This window comes from Giraffa tippelskirchi, chromosome 8 (genome assembly GCF_054371585.1).
Source record: "Giraffa tippelskirchi isolate mGirTip1 chromosome 8, T2T-mGirTip1v1.2.pri, whole genome shotgun sequence".
Classification (NCBI taxonomy): Eukaryota; Metazoa; Chordata; class Mammalia; order Artiodactyla; family Giraffidae; genus Giraffa; species Giraffa tippelskirchi.
Window position 1 is genome coordinate 18,490,486 of NC_137282.1, and position 25,396 is coordinate 18,515,881.

General features: G+C 41.8%; 1 long non-coding RNA gene across 1 annotated transcript in view; it reads left to right on the forward strand.

Annotated features, from left to right (window-relative positions):
- The window catches only part of LOC145518714 (uncharacterized), a 71,535-nt gene extending 49,128 nt beyond the window's left edge, over positions 1-22,407 (forward strand). The window contains exon 7 of the long non-coding RNA XR_014063215.1: positions 21,980-22,407. This is a non-coding gene — a long non-coding RNA (uncharacterized LOC145518714). The remainder of the gene's footprint in view (positions 1-21,979) is intronic.
- Positions 22,408-25,396: the final 2,989 nt, after the last annotated feature.

A 25,396-nucleotide genomic window follows, 5' to 3' on the forward strand; every position in this document is an offset into this window, starting at 1 on the left:
TATTTGATACGCACCATTTTTAAAGTCTTTATTCAATTTTTTACAGTATTGCTTCTGTTTTGTGTTTTTTGGTTGCAAGCCATGTGGGGTCTTAGTTCCCTGACCAGGGATTGAACCAGCAACCCCTGCATTGGAAGGCAAAGTCTTACCCACTGGACTTGCCAGAGAAATGCCTACAATCTCTTTTTAATGTAGCAGTTCTGTGAAAAATTTGTCACTTAGGGGTTAAAATTGTGTGTGTATGTGGTTTTTTACAGTCCAACTGGTCCATCTAAGAGAAAATTTGAGTTTCTGATTAATGCTATTTGCTTCTGTCAAGGAACTCACTGCTTTGTCACTTTTTAGATCATCTTTTCAATTACTCTTTCAGCATAGAGTGGACAAGAAAGAAAGAGTATGAGTGTTAAGGAGCCAAAGGTTATCGTATTGATTTTTTTTTTTTTTTGGAGGAGGGTTCCTCTAAGTCAATGGTGAATATACTGTAAACTCTTTGTTCTTCCACATGGGCTGTGGAATTCTTAATGTGGTGATGCCCTTGGGGGCTCTGATATCGTTGATCCAGATGCTAGAGTTGGTTTTGAGCAAAGGCTAAGGCTAATGGTCCACTAATGTTACACATCACAGGCAAAGCCAATGGAATCAGAGTTATATTTCCTGGTGTCTGCAAGGTGAGCTTTTCCCCTTTGCATGACACCTCACTCAATTCATAGCTCATTCCCCAAATTTTCTTATCACATGAATCCACTGTTACCATTTTTCTTCTGCTCTCAAAATATTCTTGGGTTAACAGTTCTTCAGAAATGACCTTCTGATGTCAACCCGTTTCTCACAGCAGAAATCAGGAGGACTTACAATATGGTGACATGGGGAAGGATATACCTATTTAGGGACCAAAAAAACCCAACCAAAGTTAGGATAGACACATACTCACGAGAATATATGACTGTGTTCCTTTTCTTTCTTTTTTTACATGTATATAACAGGAGAGTAATATGTGGATGTAAATCAAGGGTCCACAATCCCCTTTAGAAACTGGGCCACACAGCAGGAGGTGAACAGTGGGTGAGAGAGTGAAGCTCCAGCTGTATTTACACCAGTCCCCATCACTCGCATCCCCCTGGTCCATAGAAAAATTGGCTTCCATGAAACCGTTTCTGGTGCCAAAAAGGTTGGGGACCACTAAATAAACTTGGCAGTGGCTCATCTGGTATGGAAGAGCCAATTGCAGACTAGCCAAGTGTGAGTCAGTGACTGCACAGGAGGCACTGAGGCAGAGGGAAGCTGGGGATGTAGAGAACCCAGCCAGCAGCAGGAGGGAGAGAGTCAGCCCATTGGACAGATTTCTGTATCCACCTCCATGAAGTGTGTTTGCAAAGTTAGGAGAAGGAAGGAATCCTGAGTAACCCCAGGGGTCTTTGGGTAGAACTGCATTCTCATGTACTATTCTTGTTTCTTTTGTAATCCTGTGTGTTTTAAGAACGCTGTTCTGCCCAAGGGGCTTCCCTGGTAGCACAGATGGTAAAGAATCCGCCTGCAATGCGGGAGACCTGGGTTCGATCCCTGGGTTGGAAAGATCCCCTGGAGGAGGGCATGGCAACCCACTCCAGTATTCTCGCCTGGAGAATCCCCATAGACCAAGGAGCCTGGCGGGTTACAGACCATGGGGTTGCAAAGAGTCGGACATGACTGAGCGACTAGGCACACATTCTGCCAAAGAGGTAGAAAAGAGTTCTTGGATTCGGAAAATAAGTTAATCAAGAGATACCCAGGTGACTGATGTCAGTACATTTACCAGGTCTCATGCCAGTAGATAAACTGAGGCCTGGATCAGTAAGCTGCACGCGATTCAAGGTCATCATTTAGGCAAAATGAAGAGCTTGTAAAGGTTGAAATGGCCTTGGCACACTCAATATGTGGTATGTATGCAACAAAAATTTTTTTGTTACATGAACTAAGCATGGTTTCCCGGTAAGAGAAACTGTTCCACCTGGTGAAGTTTGATAATGACTTCCTTTTTTATACCAAAATAAATTCCAGAATGATCGAATGTTTAAACGTTAAAATATGGATCTATAAAAACACTAGACTAAAACTTTTATGAATTTTAAAAATGATCTTGGAATGGGTATGGCTCTTTTAAGCATGATATAAAGCTTAGAACCATAAAGCAAAGGATAAACAGATTTGCCTATATAAAAATAAAAAATGCTACTTGAAAAAAATCGTGTAAAGAAAGTCCAAAGACAGACTGGGAAACAAAATAACAGCCACACTTGTAACAAAAGGACTCATGTTCCATATATCTTAAGAAGTAAAAATAGAACAGATTAAGACCAAAAATTCAGAGACAAATGAGCATAAGACATAAAGAGGGAGGTTGTATAGAAAGAATGAGAAGAGATGCATGCTTACTGATCATGAAATACAAAATAAATGGGCAGATGAGTGTTTTGCCCCCACTGAATTGGCAAAGATTAAAAAGTTTGATAATCTCCTCAGTTGGCTAAAGTATATGCCAACAGATATTCTTGTATACTGTTGTTTGTAGAAGAACAAATTGGTGCAAGTGTTTGAAGATAAATTTGGCAATATCTATGAAAACCTAAAATGCTCAATTCCTTTGACTCACCATCTCTACTTTTATGAATTTATTTTATATATGAACTCACATAAATTTGCAAAATTATGTGTACAGGATGTTCTTGGCTGCTTTCTAATAATGACATAAACAAACACATAGACACTAAGAAATAGCCTAAGTGCCTGTAACTCAGTGGTACATTCATTATGGTTCATAGCTACTAAAATCAGGTAGATATATATGTGTTAATAGGAAGAGCTCACATGTATTACATTAAAAAAAAGAAAAGTTGCAGAATAACATGTATAGAATGATCCTATTTGTATCTGAAAACATTCAGAATATTCACAACACATGGAGCTCTTGGCAGTGGTTACCCCAGTAGTATACAATGGTAGGTTAAGATGTAGAGTTGGGGGACTTCCTGGTGGTCCAATGGCTAAGACTCTGAGCTGCCAGTGTGGAGGGCTCAGGTTCGATCCCTGGTCAGGGAACTAGATCCCACATGCTGCACCTAAGACCCAGTGCAGCCAAATAAATAAAATAAATAAATATTAGGAAAAAGATGGAGAGTGGGAGAAAGGTGAGGGATGCAGAATGGAGAATTGCAGAATCTTCCCACCCACTCCCACATGGAGCCTTCTCTACTGTTTGATTTTTAGTATTAAAGCTATATTTTGTAAAACCATTCAAAAAAGTTTTATTGGAAAGTGATTACTTACAACATAAACACATGAGTACCTCCCTCATATGTCAGATATCCCCACTTGTGTGATGCTGAGAGCTGGAGAGACACTTATTAAAGTAAGATTGGTGGCTTTGGGTAGTGGCCCTAGACCCACCTCTCCTCTTGCATTTTTGGAGAAAGAATAGTGTTCAAGAGATCAGGCTCTTGACATCACTGAGGTTTTTCTTGAATCTCAGCTCTTCTGTTTATTAGCTGTGTCACCTAGAGAAATCACTTCACCTTTCAGGCAGAAAAACAGTAGGGGCTACCTGCCTGATGCATGCAAAACAGCAAAGTAAATCTGCACTGTTTTAGTTAGTTCAGTGGAAAACTGTAAAGAATTTGTTGTATGTTTTATAGTTTTCCAGGCAACTTTAGTAGCATTATCTTATTTGATTCCCAAACAATCAAATAGGTGAAGAAAGTATTTATCCTTCTTATTTTATAGGATAAACCTTTGGTTTGGCCAGAAGGTTCATTTGGGCCATTACCAGTGTCTCCTCAGACAAACGAACACCTTGCACAGGAAACAGGTAGACATTTCGCATTTTGTCTTGGTTTGCCACTCTGTGACTTTCTTGGATGGAGGTTCTTTCCTTCTGGATTTAGGGTGTTTGACTTGATTGTGTCTGTGGTGAGTGAAAGCTGTCATGTTCCCCCAGCACTAATATCTGCTCTAGACTCAGAAGCATGTTTCTCTCTGGTTTAGGCCTATAGACCAGTTTGGGAATAAGGGCAGCACTCTAGGCTCCACGTTTGTGTTCCCTTTACAGTCACATGTTGAAAACTTACTCCTAATGTGATGGTATTAGGAGGTGGGACCTTAAGGAGTGGATTCCCAGGTGGCACCAGTGGTAAAGAATCTGCCTGCCAATGCAAGAGACATAAGAGAGATAGGGGTTCGATCACTGGGTTGGGAAGATACCCTGGAGAAGGGAATGGCTGCCCACTCCAGTATTCATACCTGGAGAATCCCATGGACAGAGGAGCCTGGCAGGCTATGGTCCATAGGGTTGCAAAGAGTCAGACACGACTTAGCATGCACGCACGTGGTTATGAGGGTGGAACCCTCATGAATGGATTAGTGTCCTTATAAAACAGACCTCAGAGAGTTCCCTTGCCACTTCCATCATGTGCGATTGTAATAAGAAGATGGCCATCTTGAACCGGGAATCAAGTCCTCACCAGACACTAAATCTGCTGGCCCCTTGGTCTTGGAATTCCCAACGATCAGAACTGTGAAAAATAAATTTATGTTCTTTGTAAACCACTCGGTCTTTGGTATCTTTGTTAGAGCTGCCAGAACTAAGACAGGAAGCATAAGAAAACTTTAGAATTAATTTTCTGGAGGTAGAATTGTAGCCAAAGGAAAATGTGTTGAAGTGGGAAAATGTCAGTGGCTTTTATGGTGGTGGTCATATTTGCATTACCTAGGGGTAAAAAGGAGAAGGCAATGGCACCCCACTCCAGTACTCTTGCCTGGAAAATCCCATGGACGGAGGAGCCTGGTAGGCTACAGTCCATGGGGTCGCTAAGAGTCGGACACGACTGAGCGACTTCACTTTCACTTTTCCCTTTCATGCACTGGAGAAAGAAATGGCAACCCACTCCAGTATTCTTGCCTGGAGAATCCTAGGGACGGCAGAGCCTGGTGAGCTGCCGTCTATGGGGTCGCACAGAGTTGGACCCGACTGAAGCGACTTAGCATAGCATAGCATAGCATAGGGGTAAAAAAAGAGTAAGAATTTGGGGGGTGTATCATGCTTTAATTGGAGCCTTTGAGACAGACCTACCTGAATTTTCCAAGCAGAGAGAAAAAAAAAACCACCCTCTGTTTTCAGAGTGAAGGGAAAGGAGAAAAGGCTGAATTAGCATCTCATTCCATCTAACATCCTTTAAGCGTTTTTTGTCTAGCATCTGCAAGTTGACGTAACGTTGATCTGTTCAATCTGGTTCTAAATTGTTCTGTTAAATGCTAGACAACTTTTGTCGCAGAAGCTGTCCCCCGTCCTTCAGAATGATTGTCTATAATTAAGGAGGAAACTGGGAAATAATGATAGGGTTCTCTTTGCCTTCCTAATGGCTTTCTTATTAAGTATGTCTGAAAAAGCTACGGAGATGTTGATTTCCCACGTAACCAGAAGAAGTCAGCCATTATATAATTACCTCTTTTTAAAGACTACAAAAAGAAATGTATGAGAAATGCTTTCAATGGGCTAAAGACACCATGGAGCACAAAGGAAAAGCATTTCTCTCCAACAATGAAAAGCAGTGAATCAATTAGTCGTTAAGAAAATGTCTTTCCCAGCAACTTCGAGGTGTCAATGGGATGGCTGAGGGAGGTATGATTGGGGGTGGAAGATGAGGTCATCAAGGAGAGGGCGTGGAAGAGGGCAGTGGGGCTGGGAGTGGTATAATGGCACTTGTGCCTTTTAATTAAGTCCCAACTTACAAAAAGAGTCCTTCTGTGTCTTTTCTGTTTTGGAGAACACCAAGATGTTCACAGGCTGAAACTTGCTTCAGATCCCTGGTGATGTCACTGCTGTTAGTCACATGTGTTGGGAAGGGGTGAGGTCCATGTTCTAAATGCCCGAATTTTCAGCTACCAACTGATTACTGTTCTGGGTGCCTGAAGGACTGAGATAAATATGTGGCAGGTTGGGCTTCCTTCTGCCTTCATTGCCTTCTTTCCTTTTCTCCTTCCCTCCCCACCAGGAGAATAAAAAGAGAGACTTTGTTAGTATAATTATCTACTGAAGTTCCTCAGTGCAAGGTGACCAATATTAGCAAGACCAAAATTTGCTTGCCTCGTAGATGTTTTATTCTGCAAAATCTGAGGGGTGGAAATGCCTCCATAAGCCAGAGATTACTTGGGGCCAAGGCCACAGGTTATGAATGGCTGGGGATTGATTTCTGAATTCTGCTATTATTTCCTCTCTGGTGTTCTGGGTTCCTCCTCTTCAGATCTCCTTTCCCCTGGACCCCATTATGGTCCTTTCAGGTTGAGTGTGAGTTCCTCCTGAGAAAAGGAGAGCTGACCCAGGAGAACTTTTGGGCTACTCCAGGAAAACTTTACTCTCTTCTTTGGCAGCTCCAGTTTGTTCTTGGAGTCCATCTTATGCTTTAGTTATCTAAGAGTTGCTCCTCCTTGAAGGCGGGTTGATGAGCAGGGTGCAGAAAGACTTGAAGTGACCTGAAGAAGTGATGTGTGTGGCCAGTAATTGCCTTGAAACGTCCCATTAGCATCTCAGATCACACTGCAGGTTTGGAAAGAGCCTGGACTGGAAAATCTGGATAATAGTACTGGGATGAGCCATTTAACCTCCTCAAATCTCAGTTTCTTTGTCCATAAAATTTCTTGTAGTTAAAAGTAGTTTGCATGAAAAAATATAGTTTGCACGAATTAACTGTATTAGTCTCACAATAATGAGATATTAGAATCAAAAGCCACTATCAATTTGAACGTTCCTGAGATCAGAAATATATTGCCTCACAAGTGAGGCATTTTGGTTTTCTTTTTCTTTTCACAACTCCAGCTGATGGCAAATGTGCATCCTTGTAACATCTACTCGGTCTAATTCCTGTTGTGATGGTTAATTTTATATGTCAACTCGACTCGGTCACAGTACCTTGATGTTTCATCCAGCACCAGTCTAGATGTTGCTGTCAAGGCATCTTTTAGGTGAAATTAACATTTTAACTGGTAGACTGCAAGTAATACAGATTACCCTCCATCTGGGTGGGCCTTATCCAATCAATTGAAGGCCTAAGGAAAATACAGACTGAGATCCCCGAGGAAGAAGGAATTCTGCCTTCAGACTACCTCCAGACTGAAGCTGCAACACCAGCTCTTCCCTAGGTCTCCAACCTGCCGGCCTACCCTGCAGATTCTGGGTTCACCAGCCTTTACAGTTGTATAAGCCAGTTCCTTAAAATTTCTCTCTTTCTGCCTCTCATGTCAGGCCTTCAAATATTTGAAGAGTCTTTATATCACCCCCTGTTACTTTGGATCCTGAGAGTGGATAGATGGTTGGAGAGTTCTTTTGGGGGCAGAGACAAAATGGGGTGGGATGGAAGCAAAAATAAAGAATGCCAAGTACTGAAGGGGCTAGCCCCGAGTTTTGCACCTACCAGCTCCTGCTTAAACAAGAGTTGTTAGGATGAATAAAGAGACACCAGACCAGGAAAGACACTCATCCCCGCCAGTGTCCTCTACCATTTGTAGAACTTGTTGGGCTATCACAATATTTGCTTTCACGCTTGGGAGATAATTGGCACTTAGCTGTTGCAGCAGCAGCAGTAGGGGAATAAAAAGCCAGGAGGAAGAGGGTAGGTCTGGTTCATCTGCGAGATCTGGTGCATGCTTATGTGAATGACAAACAACAGCTCCGGGATGGCTCAGCGCCTGGACATCTGTTGTCATCCTGTCTGCTAGCTGTGCTTTCTTCCTTAAGCATGAATGAGGTGACTGAGGGGGAACTGGGAAATCTTCACAGTGTGGGAGCCAAGGACAGCGCCCCTGAAATCTGCCTGCCGTCTGATTCTTTGTCTGGGAGCTTACTGTGAATGCTTGTACCAGGGATGGGAAATGTGGCTAATTTTTACTCGAGCTTCCCTGGTGGGCTCCCCCTGCCCCCACTGTGTGTGTGGTACCGACGCTTTGAGAATATCACAGAAAAGCAATTAAATAAAAAGTCTTACAAGTCCACAGCCCAAGCACAACTGCTTTTGGTTTTTTAAGTTTTAATCCACCTGCAAATATACTTTAGTGTAATTATAATCAGTGAATGAATAGAATTTTGTATTGTATATATTTTTTCATGTAACACATTATGATAAACATGTTATTTTATTGTTTCCATTCATCAGTGCTATTTTATAGCTGTGGTATTAATGGTATTTCAGAGCTGATGTGCCATGGTTAACTTAACCATCCTTCATTGTTAAACATGTCTAATACTTGTTACAAAAACAGCCTGCAGTGAGTACCTTTTTGTGTATAGCTTTTTCCTTCTTTTTAATAACTTCCTCCAGCATTTCCAGAGAAGGAATCAAGAGATGTGAGTATTTTTGTTTTACTACATATTGCTATATTATGTTGCATTATACCAATACAAATTGTATATGTATTGTTTGTATTGGCATAAATTACAAAAACAATGTGCAAATATGTGTCATATTTGCCAGAGTGTTGCCAGATAGGATGTTAATTATAATGAATATAAAGTGACATCATAGTGTTTTCTTTTTATTAACAAAGGTAACCATTTTCCATACATTACTTACCAATTACATTCCTTCTTGTGTCTATTGCCTGCTTGTGTCCATGGAGGTATTGATTTTTACAAATTCACTTACAATTCATCTAATCTAATTTAAATGAGCTCTTTACATATTAGTCATATTAATAGAAGTATGTTCTAATGTGTTCTCTTTATCTTTATTATTTCTTTATGCATAATGATTGAAATTTTTCTTATTCTTAATAAGCTTTCCAATTCTTTATTGTCTTATAAGAAAAACCCTTTAATCAATCCGGTGTTGCCATGTTCTTGTTTTTTGTTTTCATCTGCCATTTGAACTTGGTGAAATATTACCTAACTTGTGAGAATATTTTAATATTCAAGCTTGGTTCTGATTCAAAATGGTTCTGGTTACCCTCAACTCAATCAACCAACAAAGTTCAAAAATAAACTTTGGCATATTCAGAATATGCGATTAATAGTTCAGTTTCTGGAGTCTTAAAGTATGATTCATTCTCATTTTTTTTGTTACACGGAGTGCTTGAAGCTTTTGAATGATTTTAGTATCTTTCATGTATGCTTCACCTGTATCCTTTACCGGGATGGGGCAAGTAGCTTTTGAAGGCAGAGTCTATGTGCTCCATTTACATGACGTTAAGTCCTCCGCACCCAGCCTGGGTAGTTTCCAGCTGTGTCGCCTGGACTGCCCTTTGCTCTAGATACTGTCTGGGTCAAGGTCTCTCACGAGCCACTGAGCAACTGTGGTTTAGCGTTAGTGTGTGGCTTGCCTCCCTCCCATATGGCAGCTGTGAGTTCGGACAGGAACTCAGCCCCAATTTGGCGGGCTTTTATCTGGCCCTCCTCTGCTCTGGTTGGTTAAGGCCAAGGCTCTGCTGTTCACAGCAAAGACTGTGGTTCATATGCAAACTGGGCTCCAGAATGGAAGGTTGGAAAGCCTTGCCATATAGAGTGCTTGGCTCACAGTGGCTTTTTAATAAGTGATGTTCACTCATTTGTCAACAGTCTGGAGGGTCTTTCTTGTCTCAGCCTGCGGACGTTCTTAGAACCCAGTGCTGAGGGGACAGGGTATGACAGCAGAGGTGGCCTCAACTGAGAGCAGGGGTTCTGTAGTTCAAATTAAAATGTCCAGAGACAGTAGTAAGCAGTGTACAGCTGGCGCTTGAGTTAGTGCCTAATATCAAGGGGGTGAAGACAGAACCTCGGGATTCTCAGGGGTAAAATGAGTCTTGGATGGTATGTTGCTGAGTCACTGATCGAGTGGGAAACGGAGAAGAGGAAGATCCAGAAGAAGCAGGATTCTAGGCACTGTGGGGAGGAGGGCTCCACCAGCAGGGGTGAGGCTGTAAACTGGTACCCATATAAATAGTCTGTGTTCAGAAATAATCTGACCTCCAGCAGGGAGGAGGCCAGGAAGTCGGGAGGAGCCCAGGAACATGACAGAAGTAGAGTCGGTTGAGCTGGAGGCCCGTGGAGAGGGTAGGAGGGCAAACTGGTGCTCCCGGCAGCTTCCCCAGGAATTCTGGAGAGTTGAGCCAGAATCATCCGCGTGGGGTCTTGCCTTGCCTCTCTGCTAGGCTGTCTTGCTGATCTGTTCATTGGACTTGGGGGCAAAGACTCAGATGCAGAATCCTGGGGGAGTGTTTCAACTCTGGGGTTTATAGAGGAAGCTTCAAGACCCGCCCTTTTTCCCAGACAGGGTTATATGCCCCTTCTGTGTACTCTGTGTAGATTTCTAACATGGCCTTTACATTTTTTAATCATCATCATCATCATGATTCTGTTCTCAAAACAATGTTTATCTATGTACTAACTCTAATCTCAAGAAGAAAACAGAAAAGTGATACAGCAAATACCCATGTATTTGCCTGCTGTCTGGATTTACTAAATGTTAATATTCTTCTTATTAAGCTTTTTTTTTTATTATTGGAGTGTAATTTTTTTACAATGTTGTGTTAGTTTCTGCTGTACACTTGTTAAGTCTTATAAAGAGATAAAATTTTAGAGATACAGCAAAAGTCCCACCTCTCCATCACATCCTCTTTCCATGTTCTTTGGACAGAGGTAAGCACATAAAGATTCACCATTTTTAGGACATGTGTCTCTGGAGTGTGTTCTTGGAGGGTAGCACCATATCTCATTTATCTTGAATGTTTAGCTTATAGGAGTGCCTGACAGGTGACACAAGCTAGAGATAACTAAATATTGAAGGAATGAATGAATGGCAGAAATTGTTCAATATTATCATTATTAATCCTTCACTGTACCTAATGTGTGTGTGCTCAAGTTGTGTCCAACACTTTGCGGCCCCACGGACTGTAGCCTGCCAGGCTCCTCTGTCCATGGGATTTCCCAGGCGAGAATACTGGAGTGGGTTGCCATTTCCTTCTCTAGGGGATCTTCCCGATCCAGGGATCAAATCTGTGTCTCCTACATTGGCAGGCGGGTTCTTCACTCCTGAGCCATTGGGGCTCTGTAAATGTGTGATGAGTTAGGGAATTTAAAAAAATCTTGATCTCTTACTGAGAATAATTTTCCCAGTTTTGTCATGTTCCTTTCTCCTTTGTGTTGGCTCATGGAGCATATTTGCCTCTAACTCTTACAAAAGGATAATGTTTGGGCATCTTTAGGGTTTGTAAATAGGTGACCAGAAGCATGAGCTGCCTTGAGGAACTTTCAGTATATATAAAGACCAACTTGATTTCCTCAGAATTAATTTCAGATGCAGAAGAGAAAAGAGGGAAAAGGAGAGTATGTGTGAAAGCATTGATGCATCAAGGAAGAAATCAACTAAGTTAATGTCATTAGAAACTACATTTAATTTGAGTGGAAAATATTCTAGGCCATCATATAATCTCTTGTCTGGAAATGCTAGTCCCGATAAATTGATACATACGGATGTGGACACACACACACACACACACACCCTCTGTTTACTTGTGTCTCTCCTTTAGTCTGTGGTTCCATGAATTCTCCTGGGGACTTTTAATGTCTGGAATATATAGTGTAGACAAACTAGAATTGTAGCTTTTTTTTTTTTTTAAATAGGAAGCTTCTCATGATAAGTTAATTCAACTAACCACGCAACAACACACATTTTTCTGTGGGACACTGACAGTCTGTCCCATGCTCCCATGTCTTAACCACCTGTTTTCTTGGTTGAAGGATATTGATGTTTCCATACAGATTTGGAGCAAAAAGGCTTGGTTTTATTCATTTTCCCCCCTGAAAGAGTGATGCTTTTCAAAATGAACACACTGAACAGCAAATTATCATCCCATTAAATGCATAAAATTATAGAGAGCTGAGCCAAACCTGTTACCGTCCCCTTTCCTTGGATATAGTCTAACAAGCCAGCTACAAATTCCACATGATCAATTTGCTTAGCTCTGATGGTAATTTACAAAACCCAGTGTTTTGCTTCAAAGCCATTGAGAAGCAGTCTTGAACGATAGGCTTTGCTTTAGGCACTCTTAGGTATGAAGCCTTTTGCCCAGGCTCTTGTGTTTTTCATGCTTTGGGGTCCATCCCCGGCAGTTTTTGGTATCAAAAAGAAGTCCCCCACTGTTGGTTCCACTACCTCTACTGTTTTCACACTTACTAATCATACAACCTCTCTCCTTGTGAAATGCAACTGTTGTCTGGTATCTTTTTGCACAATACAAGTGACCATGAGCAGTGGGGGTGCATAGTAGCATCCATTAACTCATTTATTAATTAGTTCATCCAACATTTACTGGGCACCTACTATATTCTAGGAACTGTGCCAAGTACTAAGGGTTAAAAGATGAATAAGAAACAACTGCTGCTCTCAAGGAACTCACAGTCTAGCAGGAAAAGGAGATGCATCTATATAATAAAAAAGGAAAAAGAAAGTAGCGTGATGGGCCTTAACAGAAACAGAGACAAGGTGTCACCAGTAGGTCTATAGTGATCAAATAACTTCTGAAGAACATAAGAAGCCCTTCCAATAACCATGTTTCCTCCATCCTCACAGTCAATAGGGTTGTGTATTTATTGTCTGTAAAGGTTAAATGAATGTCCATTCATGATGGAAAGAATTTCCAGAAATTCCAGTTTCCCGGTATTCCCTCCATGCTACCATTACTGAGTCCAAGCTTGTACTGCTCACTGCCCAACAGGCCAGTAAATCAAGAGATGAGGTCATGGGGCAAGGAACAGTAACTTTATTCAGAAAGTCGGTAGACTGAGCAGATAGTGGACTAGCGTCCCAAAGAACCACCTTACCCAGGTTAGCATTCAGATTTCTTTTATACTAAAAGGTGTGGCTGGTTGTTGTAAACTTCTTGGTGCATGTGCCCTTTGTTCTTGCAGCTGTCCAGGTAGGTGTGATCACAATGTTCCTATAAACCTTTAACAAGACAATGGTTATTTTCTGTTCTGCAACTTTTTTTCTCTGTATCAGTGGAAAAGTGTTACACTTTACAGGTCAGGCCTTGAGAGTGGACTATCATGTATATTTCGGGGCTACTGGCAACATCCTTTATAAAAGGTGTGGAGCCAGCATGACTCAGCACAGGCAACAGAGCATGAAGGTTAGAGCTAAAGGAATAGATCCAATATATGGAGTCAGGCTTGTTCTCTTCTGTTACATTACCCCCGGCGTAATACACTCCAGTAAACTGGATTTCCTCATTATTTCCTAGTACACATTACTTCTGCTCATGCTCTTTCCTCTTCTTGGAATTCCTCCTGCCTCTTGCTTTGTTTAAAAGTCTTACAGGTGCATCAAGGCTGGCCCACTTTGCTCTAAGCTCCTGGAGCACTTGATACTATTCTTAAGAGTATGGAGCATGTGACCTTGTTTGAATGTTTTAGGTCCATCTAAGTCTGTATAGCAGACTGTGAGCTTCCCAGGGGCTCACAGTCCCTTGAGGAGCATGAGGTGCCCTATGCAATTTTCAATAACTTCTTGGTTACTGTAGTTAGTCAAAGCTGTGGTTTTTCCAGTAGTCATGTACAGATGTGAGAGTTGAACCATAAAGAAGACTGAGTGCCAAAGAATTGATGCTTTTGAACTGTGGTGTTGGAGAAGACTCTTGAGAGTCCTTTTGACAGCAAGGAGATCTAACCAGTCAATCCTAAAGGAAATCAACCCTGAATATTCATAGGAAGGACTGATACTGAAGCTGAAGCACCAATACTTTGGCCACCTGGTGTGAAGAGCCAACTCATTGGAAAAGATCCTGATGCTGGGAAAGACTGAGGGCAGGAGGAGAAGGGGTGACAAAGGATGAGATGGTTGGATGGCATCACTGACTCAATGGACATGAGTTTGAGCAAGCTCCAGGAGCTAGTGAAGGACAGGGAAGCCTGATGTGCTGCAGTCCATGGGGTCGGAGTTGGACAAAGAGTTGGACATGACTTGGTGACTAAACAACAGCAGCAACTTGGTTACTGACTAGGAACATTTTGATACCAAGAAGAGAAAATTCAGTTTAGATTTTCTTGGCTGAGCTGTTATCAGGAAATCCCCCAGACTCAGTTTGAATCTCATCACCCTTAAAGTGAGAAATATTTACAAACCTAATAACAAAATTTCTCTGTCTGGAGACCTGACCTGAAGGGAAATCAAAAAGCTTGCTCTGTGTGTATGTGTGTGTGTGTGTTTTAGTACAGAAATACTCCAGTTAATTTTATGCCAAGCCAGAAATAAAAAGCATCTTCTGAGAAAAGGGGCCCCTGCCTCCAGCCAGAGGTGTTGACTCATAGATCTAAAGTCACATGCATTGCCTTGGAATTTGCTTGTCATTAGCTTAGGTTGTGCAGAAGGGTCATTCTATCAGCCGACGAGGGACTCTGTTCCTGCAACTTGGCCTGAGAAGCTGGTTGATGGAGGCAGGATCCTTCGTAGTATAGATCCTGGATGTGATCTCGATTGTGATCTTGTTGGGGGGGGGGTCACAAGATCCAGGTGTCTGATACCACACAACGATTTGGTAACCTTCCTCTAAGTTGGTATTTTCATAGTTAGTGTAGTAACGATGTTTGATAAATCACAACAAGGAGTCAATTGTGGAACTGAAAGGGAACACACATCATGCACATCATTTTAGTTTCATACTTTTACAATTTAACAGAAGATAAGACAAGGAAAATGCATATTGCAAAGGCATGAAAATGGAGAATAGACATTCATAATGCTATATGGCTTCGATGCCTTGTACTTTGCTCCTGGCTAAGCCAGATGGTCACTTAAGTCAGTGAGGGCTGGGTGCCTGTGACATCAGCCTGGGACCATCTGCATCTGATCCTAGGATGATGTTATAATCCATAGATAGTCCCAGATCCGAGGAAACCAAAGGAATCACAGCACAGAAATGGGTTCAAGGGCTTGCAGAAATCCTTGGTTGACTTTATTGACATTTCTAGGGCATATCTAAGAGTTGGGGTAGGTGTAGGTGAGACCAATATCTGGGTGTCAGCAGCTATAATAGGTGGTAATACTGACCATGTCAGGTTTGAATTATCTGATAACCAGATTGTAGGATGATGACTCTGGTCCTAGTTGGAGGCATCTGCAAGGTTAGAACAAAAGTCCACTGATGTAAGGGCCAAAGCATGGGGTCCAGGATTCCAGGCAAGGAGGTTAAGAGATAGAGTCTAGGTCGACACCTAGAAAGAGCCTTCCAGGGTTTCACTGAAGTGGTGAAGTTTAGCATAGTTTTGGAAGAGAGAAGGAATATATCTTTATCAAGATGGTGGCTGCATGTGAAGGAAAATGGCAGATGATTCCTATCTTCTGAGTGAGAAGACTAGTCCAGGATGTGTCCAGTGCTTCTGCAGTAAACATCTTTGCCACAACCGGTTTCCTGGCACAACTAATTTTGCTGTAAAGGATAAAATAACTGGTTGACATTTATGTTACATTACATTTGCATTACAGTAGAAAACAATAGCATATCAGTTTGCAAATCTTTCTGTGAGGTAATTTAAGTCAGGCTCTGTTAATTTTTTTTTTTACCTTTTTCGAAAAACTTAGGAATCATGCAGTTATTTTCTCTTGGGGGGATAGGAGGAGCTTGATTCTTCTTTTGCCTCCAACTTCCAGTATTTTGTGAGAAATTGGATGAAGATGGCACGAGATAACAAGCTGTCATATCTTAATTAGCTAAAGAATCAATCATTAATGCTCTCCAAGATTATTGTGAGTTGGTAGCTGCCAATTTTTTTATTTGTGATAACTTGGTCAACTTTTAGTTTTGATGATTGGAAGAGATGACTTGTGTTCCCCAAAGGATTTGCAAAAACTGGTATGTTACTTTCTGGCACGATGTGACTATCAACCAGTTATTTTATATTTTATGGCAAGAAGGCCATATGGCCAACTTAGTTGTGCAGTGAAACTGCTTGAGGCAAAGATGTTTATTCAGAAATACCTAGATTTGGTCCAGGATGCTGGTCTTTCTTTCCAGGAGATCAGAGCAATAGCCCTTGACTACCTGGAAGCCAATGGATGAAAGTGGCATTGTCATACTAATAACTGGGCATCCATTTCTCGTTTCAGGACCACTGTTGGAACTATTTATTTGTCTTCCTTGGCAGTCAGCAAGAGTTGGCAACCCGCTTGGCAAGGTTATAAGGGAGTCTTGGAAATGTGTTGCGTTTTAAAAATTGTGTTTTAAATTTTGGAATATTTTAATCAGTTTAGAACTACTCTACCTCAGAAAAAGAGGATACAAATTTGAAAACTATGCCATCGTGGCTCTTTAACAGCTGATGATGCTGTAGGCAAGGAAATGGCTAGGCAGTAACTGTTAGAATGAATAATGACATTAAATGAAATACAAAACAAATCCGAACCAGTTTTATTGGATTGGAAGGAAGAGACAGACACAGGCTGAAAATTTACCCGAATCTGATTAGGGAAATAAATCCTCAGACAGAGAAATGATGGATGATGGTGTGAGCTGATTAACTTGAGTCCCATTGGGAGGTAAATGGGAGAGAATGCCACAGAGTTTCAGAGCAGGAGAGAGTGCAGATCTTTAATCCAGATAGACTGAGCCTGACAGGCTATAATCCATGGGGTCTCAAAGAGTTGGACACGACTGAGTGACTTTCCCTTCCCTTCACTTCATTTCAGACTCGTCTTGACAGATGAGAAAACTGAGGCTTAAAGAAATAAACAACTTGACAAAAGTCTGGCCAGTTAATAAGGGACAGAGTTTGAACTTGAATCCACACCTTCTGACTGTTGAAAAATTCGAGAGAATTTGATTAATCATAGTACTTTGTCCATTCACCAGCCTGCATCAGTACACATCTTCAGGCTATTTGATGTTTGAGTCAGTTTTCCTTGCCCTCTAAGTCCCTTTGTCACCTTGTCATGCTCTGGGTTGCAGGTAGGAGAGTAAACGCTCTGCAATGCGGGTGTGCCATCCTGTGCTCTGTGCTCTGGGTGCGGCAGGACCCTGAGCTGCGTCTTGGCTCCTTTGGTTCTCAGATAAGCTCTCAGCTCTGAGTTGGCTCAGGGGACTTGCTTCCCTGTGTGTCTGCCCCACAGAGACCTCAGTGCCTGACCAGCAGCCAGCAGTGCGTCTTCCAGCTAGCTCCCTCTCGCCTGGGCCCAGGCTGCTTCTCCAGCGGGCAGAGCCGCCACTTTCCTGCAGCCTCAAGCCAGGAGCCTCCAGCCCTATCTGCCTCTTATCTGCCCTTTGTATTGTATGTAGAATCAGTGTTAGTGTTAAACTCAGAGTCTTCTTAGACTAGGCAATCTCACTGCCCTTTCTTTTATTTCTTAGGCCACTGCCTTAGATCAAAGAATTCACTGTTTTCTAATTAGCCTCTCTCACCCCTGACCAAAGAATTTTCTCTGCCATGATCTGGCTATTGCATCTTTTCCATTAGGCCTGAATATGGGTTTCCACTCCTTTTTGAATCAAGTCAAAGATTTTATCACATCCCTTCTCTTGTCACCTTTTATATTGAATTTTAATACTTTTCAGTCTTAGAAATATGAATCTATGAAAACACTTGGGACCTGCAGGAAGTAAAATGTGGGCAGTTTAATATAAGAGCAGGCTCAACCCACATTGGCTGGTGAATTTCTTTTCTAGTCCAGGAGTGTGAAATATAATCATGGGTTTTTGGGTTTTTTTAGACATTTCTTAAAAGGGACCTCTGGAAGGTAGAGAAGCAGTTAGCTTTCTATTTATGGTACGCTGTCATCTTTGTTTTGATAAAAAATGTCTTATTTTAAAAAGATTTGAAGTAGTGCTTTTCCTAATCTAAGCAGTCTGTTTTTTTGTGTGGCTGAAGATGCTTTTAGATTTCTGGGAGCTTTTTAGTCTCCAGACATGCATGTTGGAACATGAAGTGGCTGTATTTTCCCCAAGATGATGCTTTATAAATCATAATGGTTACAACAAAAATTCTGGGGTTTGGCTTCTGGTTGAAGATTAAGTACTGCGGAAATTATCCCAACTGTTAGAATTTGGCCACATAGCAGCAGGTGGGCAGTGACCGGGGGTGAGGAAGCCCAGAACACAGGGTATTCTCAGGGAAAATATGTGATGCTGTGCAATCCTGGCCCCAATCTTGCTTTTCCTTTCCATATCTCCCAATGCTATCTCATTAATTTTGGCAATATTTATTAAGGATTAACTGAATTCTGTATTAGGTGCCACAGATTCAAAATCAAATAATATCCTATTTTACACTGTGCCCACAGATCAATTCCAGATGGATTGCTGATGTAATTGTGAAAGATAATATAGTTTTTAGAAAATAGGTAACTATTTCGTGACCTTGGAGGAGGTAAAGATTTAAAATAAAAAAAAGAAAAATAACTAGATAAAGGGAAAAAGTGGATTATATTAAGATTGAAAATTTCTGTTCATCAAAAAACGCCAAGAAGTACATTATTAAGATGGGTGAATATAGCATAGGGAACTATAGTCAATATCTTGTGTAATAAGCTATAATGGAAAATAATCTCAAAAATAATATATGTCTGTATGTATAATCGCATCACCTTGCTGTAAACCTGAAACATTGTAAATCAACTATACTTCAATCATATACATATATAAAATTATATGTATTATATATAATATATTAACATATATTATATATAATATATATATAAAAAGAAGAGATGAGTGAAAAGAGTGGTAAAAGATATCTTCTACACATAAATTCCACTGAGAACTCATCTACGGAATAAAAAAACTGTTCTAAACCAATAAGGAAAAAGACAAAAAGGAACTTCACAAATAAGGATGTCGAAAAGCCCAGTAAATGTGTGAAAATTTGTTCAGTGTCATTAGTCATCAAGGAAATGCCAATTAAAATCATAATGAAGTGCTAATACATATACACCAAAGTGGTTAAAATGAGAGACAATAAAACATCAAAATTGGTGAGGGTGTAGACAGGCTAGTACTCCTACACTGTTCTTGGGGGATAAATTGGTACTTTGGAAACCACTTTGGGCAGCAATTAAAGCTGAAAAAGTGCTGAACTCTGACCTAGAAATTTCAATCCTGGGTAGATATATACATCTAATACATACATCTAACAGATGATCTACCTTAATGTTTGGATGAAGAGTAATAAGGACAAAAGGAAATACAGACTTTTTTGGAGGGATTGGCTGTTCTGGCACAGATGGTAAAGAATCTGCCTGCAATGCAGGAAACCCAGGTTCAATCCAGGTCCAGAAGATCCCCTGGAGAAGGCAATGGCACGCCACTCCAATATTCTTGTCTGGAGAATTCCATGGACAGAGGAGCCTGGTGGCCTACAGTCCATGGGGTTGCAAAGAGTTGGACACGACTGAGTGACTGACACTTTTCACTTTAGCTGTTCATGTGGGAGAGATGGGAAAGTAAGAAGGGGAAATTGGTTGAGGGAGGGTTTTGTTAGAAAAATACGTTCAAAACATAGTGGTTAAAATATGAGAGATATTAGATAACTTTATAAGTTCACCTATTACAAGAGGTTTTAAGTTAACAAAACACATCCCTCTAGATTTAGGAAGCAAGATGAGAATTAATGTAGATGTAGGTAAGATATATGTGGGTAGGTGTGTGTCATAGGGGTTTTCTGTGAATAGCTTCTATTTACTTGGTGAAATAAAATGCTGGTTAATTTGCAAAGTCAGATAGACAAGGGTTAAGTTAGGGACTGTAAAAAGTGGTGAGGTTTTAGAATAGCTGCTACAGGGGAGTGGGAGAGAGAGGTAATCAGGAAAGGTAATACTAGTAAGAGCTGTTCAGGACTCAGTTGCTGTGGGAGAGCTTAAGCTTGCAGTGGCATCATCTGACACTCCATACGCCTTTCTGCAGGATTCCTTGGCAGCGAGGGTAGGACATGAAGGAATTCAAGTGAGCTGAGGCTTTTGGCAAAAGGAGTTGAAGAGATGCTTTATGGAAACTAGGTTGGATAAGAAAGGATGAGAAATAATAAGACAGGTTGTGGACAGGTGGACAAGAGGACAGCTGAGAACTGAAGGTCATCATAGGATATAGTAACAAGAAGGAAGATGGACCTGAGGGAGTCAGGTGGCTGGAAGGAATGGTGGGCTGGGGCGGATGTGGGCATGTTGGTTTTGTTTTCCCATGACAAGAAGACCCAAGGTATGGCTGTGATGGCAGGTGAGAATCTCATGTGAGATTTGATAGCGGGCGAATCTCATGGAGTTCAAGAGGTCAAGGAGCTTTGCAGCCAGGCTATTAGCTGGGGTCATTCTCTCACACACTGGGCCTTTAGGATGATGAGAGGACTAGGACAGGAGAGAGAGACCAGGAGAAAGATACTAAAGTTCTCAGGTGAATCAGGGGTGGTGACCAGGTGGTCTGTGAAGAGGGTGCAAGAAGGGGTCAAAGGTAATAGAACTGGGAAGCGTGGATTTCAGAGGAGGGAGTATTTTTATACCTGGGTGAAGGAGGGGAGTGTTGAACAGGTCGGTGAAGGGAAAGGGATGGTTCAGAACCTACTGCTTGATCATATGGAGTGAAAAGTTTCAGCAAAGAGACAAGGCTGAACTTGAGAGATTCTCTGTCTCCAAGACTTCTCCAAGGTGATGCCATGATCGTGCCAGCGTTTAGCATTAAAGGAAAGCAATTTGAGGGTGCAGTTCACAGAGCAGTAGGTAAGAAAAACAATAAACAAAGGAATGTCACACTGGATTGTAAGCTCCTTGCAGGCAGGGACTGTGCTCTGTCCTGCTGGGCTTAGCCCCCACATTTACACAGTGCACCTGTGTGTGTGTGTGTGTGTGTGTGTGTGTGTGTTAGTCACTCAGTAGTGTCTGACTCTGCAACCCCATGAACTATAGCCCGCCAGGTTCCTCTCTCCATGGAATTCTCCAGGCATGAATCTTGGAGTGGGTTGCCATGCCCTTCTCCAATATGATCTCCTTTGAATTTCTAAACACCACATAAATTGTCTAAGTATTGTACCTCCTTGAGAGGTGTGGAAACTGAAGCTTAACTAGGTTGAGTGTCTCGTATGAGACTGGAAGTAGGACCAGGTTTCAAGCTTAGGTCTTCTGACTTCTAGGGTAGAAGTGCTGAGAAATGTTGAATGCATATATTCAGAAGAAATAAATTGCTTTAGTGAGTTATATTTTATATGAAATTAGAACCTTTATTTTTTGATAGCATATATCAATAATGATATATGTATATAATACCATATATGCAATAAAGCAGTCTTGAAATGAAAAAAAAAACCCTTAAACAAAAAACAAAACCCATCAGTCCACATTTTTTTCTCTCTTGATATCTTTATGTGTATTTGCACTTGACTGGGAGGAAGTGAAAGAAATCAGTTTCCCCCTGACCTTCCATAAATGTGCTGACCTGAGAATGCTATAGAGGGATATGGACACTTAAACCATTCTATGATCATTACCAATTAATAGGGCCACTTGGCCTTTTTCCGACATTCAAAAATGATTCCATCTGAATTAATCACAGTGATATTAATAAAAGGAAAGGCTCTGCAAGGTGCCCCCTTTTGAACACATCCTATATAACTAGTTTTAAAGGCGATGAAATCTTTTACTATGAACACCTGGAATGCATTGTCCTTCCGTTCTGATTATTTTGTGAAATGATTTCCCTGCTGATAGAGCAGAGGTGCCTGCAGCCACGTTCACTCGCATTCCAATTCAATCCTCTTCCTGGGTCTACCAGAGTTTTTATGGCCACTTAGCAACCCTGACATACTGCAAATTGTATGGTGAAACCTTAATGATTTCTGAAACAAGAATGAGGTAATCTTCACAGCAATTTTAAATATTCCAGAGGTCAAGGGGGCATTTATGGTTTCCTTTATCACAGACTGAATTGACTTTTTCAGTTAATCATTTAAGCCACAAATTACGTATATTATGGATATTATCACAGACGAATCTGGTTTTTGTGTTCCTTCTCCTAGGTGCTTTGGGTATTTGCCGGTAAGGCAGGAAAGTCAGACCAGATGGCCTGGATTATTATTGGAAGCAGATCATCGATTCAAGCGTGCTTTTCTTCTTTCTTCCTTCCTGCACCCTGTCTTCAGTGCTAGCAGCGAAAACAGTAATTGGCTCCCTGGAAAAAGGGGAGATCTGCTCCCTAGGAATGGCTGCCTGAGTACATGAAAAGATGCTCCTCCTTTAGATGACCACGTGTGCTTTGTTCTCAGCTCAGACTGAAGATATTAGCTTTGTACATAGTGTGATGCAGGTGCTGATAACAAGAAGGATGTTGGAATGTACTCTTGTGGCTTAGAATTTTGGTGTAAGCCTCTGAGAGTGGCTTACATAGATGTCTTCCTCCCCGCCCCGCCCCCCCCACCAAAAAAAAGCACATCTTTATGGATAGAAAGTGTGAATTAGGTCATTTTGGTCTTTGTCAGGTTTTTGAAGGCAGAGGTCAGGTACCCGTCTGGGTGACACCTGGCCCAGTGTTCTGCACAATAAGATGCTTGTGTAGAATAATAACAATGATATGAGTGAGAACAAGAGTGGGTTGCACTTTTTGAGCCTGATGCGATTGTGAGAAAGAGTGTGGATTTTTCAGATTATTGTTAAAACAGGGAAAGGACATCGGGGGAGGGGTTCCACGTTCACTGTGCCAGTTTGTGGCTGAATTTGCAGTTCAAGGAGTTGCTTTCAGAACTCCATTACCAAACACTTACAACACTTGTAAATACTGGTCACAGGGAAGGTCTGTAGAAAGCCCCACAGAATCCGGAGTTGAGGGGGGTGTCTTTGCTTGTGTGGGGGTATCTAGTTCACTGCCTTGGGTCCTGTTTGCTAAGGTTTCTTGGTTAGGGCCAGGAAGGAGGGAGTGTGGTGGGAGGGCTTCTAAGCTATGCTCAGCATTTCCTAACTACTTCCCCTGGTTTAACCTCAACAGGCAAATGAAATGGAAAATTCTAGGAAAAACATATAAGGAAATCAAATCCCCAGTTCCCTGGGGTCTGCATATAATTTGGGTAATTGAGGAAACAGGCTTGAGGTGGGGTGAAGTTGGAGGACAGTAGTGGAGAAACTTTTGCACCAAAGCAATTGCCCCCCACCACCCCCCTCCCTGTTCTCCACTTTGCTTTCTTCAGAGAAAGCTGACTTGTGGGAGCCTCTTTCAGGGTCTCTCCTATGCCGAGCCTCCTCTCCCGCCCTCAGATCAGTGTTCTTTCTGAACTGTGAGCCGTCTGTGTGTGTATAGGAACCACGGTGCCATCTTCAGATGGTGATGACAAACCAAACATCCTCACCCTTCCATCAGAAGACACTTCGTAGCTGAACAGCTCTGCAGGGTCATGTCATTATTTTCCTGCCTGGCTGGTATCATTTGCTGTAAAGAAGGCGTGAAGGCAACAATTATCTGGGTTATGGCTGCTGCCTGTGGCCACTCTGAGTAGGGTCAACCCACTCGCGTATTAGAATGAGTTTATCTCCCTGGGGAATCTGCCCAGGCTGGGGCAGCCGTATGTGGGGGTTTTGTGTGTGTGTGTGTTTGTTTTGTTTTGAGTTGTCAGGGCTCTAGTCACCCATTCACATGTGTCTGATCTGAAAGCCGGCCTCTCTGAGTAGGTGGTGGCTGCGGAGGCGATATTTGCATTTCTGACCTGCGACATGCCTTTGCTGAATGAAATTGATATAATTACTATACACCATGACGGCCTCTAGAGTTGTATCCGTTCTGGTTGGCTTTTTTTTCTTCTTCTACTTCATCAGCATCCAATTAATTAACAGTTGCCATGGCGACCGTTGCCATGACAGCATAAAATTCTCCCAAAGGGCTCCTCATTCATATTCTAATGAAATACATGTGCAGAGCTGGATGGCTGGAAAAAGTGGTGAGGAGAATTCAGGAAGAACGGAAGCAGAACTAGGAAAGAGCTGCTTTATCTCAAAGTTCTGCCCTCTCTAGCTTCTGCCCCAGATCACCTTACTTTTAGAAGAATATATTTATTTTTACTTATTATTTTTCCCAGTTTCCATTTTTTCCCCTAATATTTTTCTATTTCTATAGCCTTGCTGTTCCTGGGGTTAGGAATAATATATATATTATTGGACAAAATGAGCTTTTCCCATTCTGTTCTCATTCCTTTTTCTAGTTCATACAGTGAGGGACACATCCATTTTCCTCTCTTGTTTAGTCTGACAGGTCTATTGGTGGGATTTCTGATGGATTCTTCATTGGTCAGATAAAGGCAGTGAAGTTTTGTCGCTTACAGCCATTGGTGGCTTCCATCCCTCAAAAGAAGATAATATCTTGTCACTTGCCCACATCTGACTTCCCGGAAAGCAGTGTCTCTGACAGATCTTAACGGCCTCTGCAGATCTACCTGCTGATTGTACATCCCTGTTTGATGTCTAACTATACTCATTTACTCTTTCAGTTTCTTCTGAAAGGCCTAAAACTCTCCCCTTAGCCGACCACCCCCTCCTTATAGCGGTGCCTTGTATTTTGGCCCGAGGCCCTCAGTGTCTATAGTTCTGTTTTGGTCCTCTGGCCTTGCTTGCTTTCCTGTCTCGAGGCCTGTCCAAGACATTGTCCACACAACTGTCTATTTCTAAGTCACAGTTTTTACTGTAACCTTCAGCTGTAACCTTTAGTCTTCAAAAGGTCCTGCTGTCTGTACCAGTGGTCCTCAAACTTTAGTTTGCCCAATTTGTGAAATGTGCAAATCCCCAGGCATCTCTCCCAGAGACTGTGACTTGCTAAATTTGGAGTAGAGCTCAGGGACCTGCTTTTCTAGTAAACATTCTAGGTTATTCTAATGTAGACCATCTATGGGCTCCATCTTGAGAAACACTGGCCTGAAGGTGAAGCCTGAACTCTTAGCATGGTGTCCAAAGCCCAGGACAATTTGGTGCCTACCTGTTTCTGCCTTTTTAACTTCTTTTCTGGTAATGATTCCTCCTTGGATCTTCCACTCACATGCCTGGAGTTCTCACCATATCAAAATTGTCATTATTCCCCACACATGCTGCACACAGTTAAAGTCCCAAGCCTTTGCTTAAACTCTTCCTTTGTCTGAAATGACCTTGTTCTTGGGGGGATCAGAATATGCCACCCTCACAGTAAGGGCTTCCCAGGTTGTGCTAGTGGTAAAGAACCCATCTGCCAATGCAGCATAAGAGACATGGGTTCGATCCCTGGATTGGGAAGATCCCCTGGAGAAGGCCATGGCAACTCACTCCAGTATTCTTGCCTGGAGAATCCCATGGACAGAGGAGCCTGGTGGGCTGTAGTCCATGGGATCGCACAGAATTGAACATGACTGAAGCAACTTAGCATAAATATATATATGTATATATAGTGCATATATATATATATATATATTTACACACCCAATAAACCA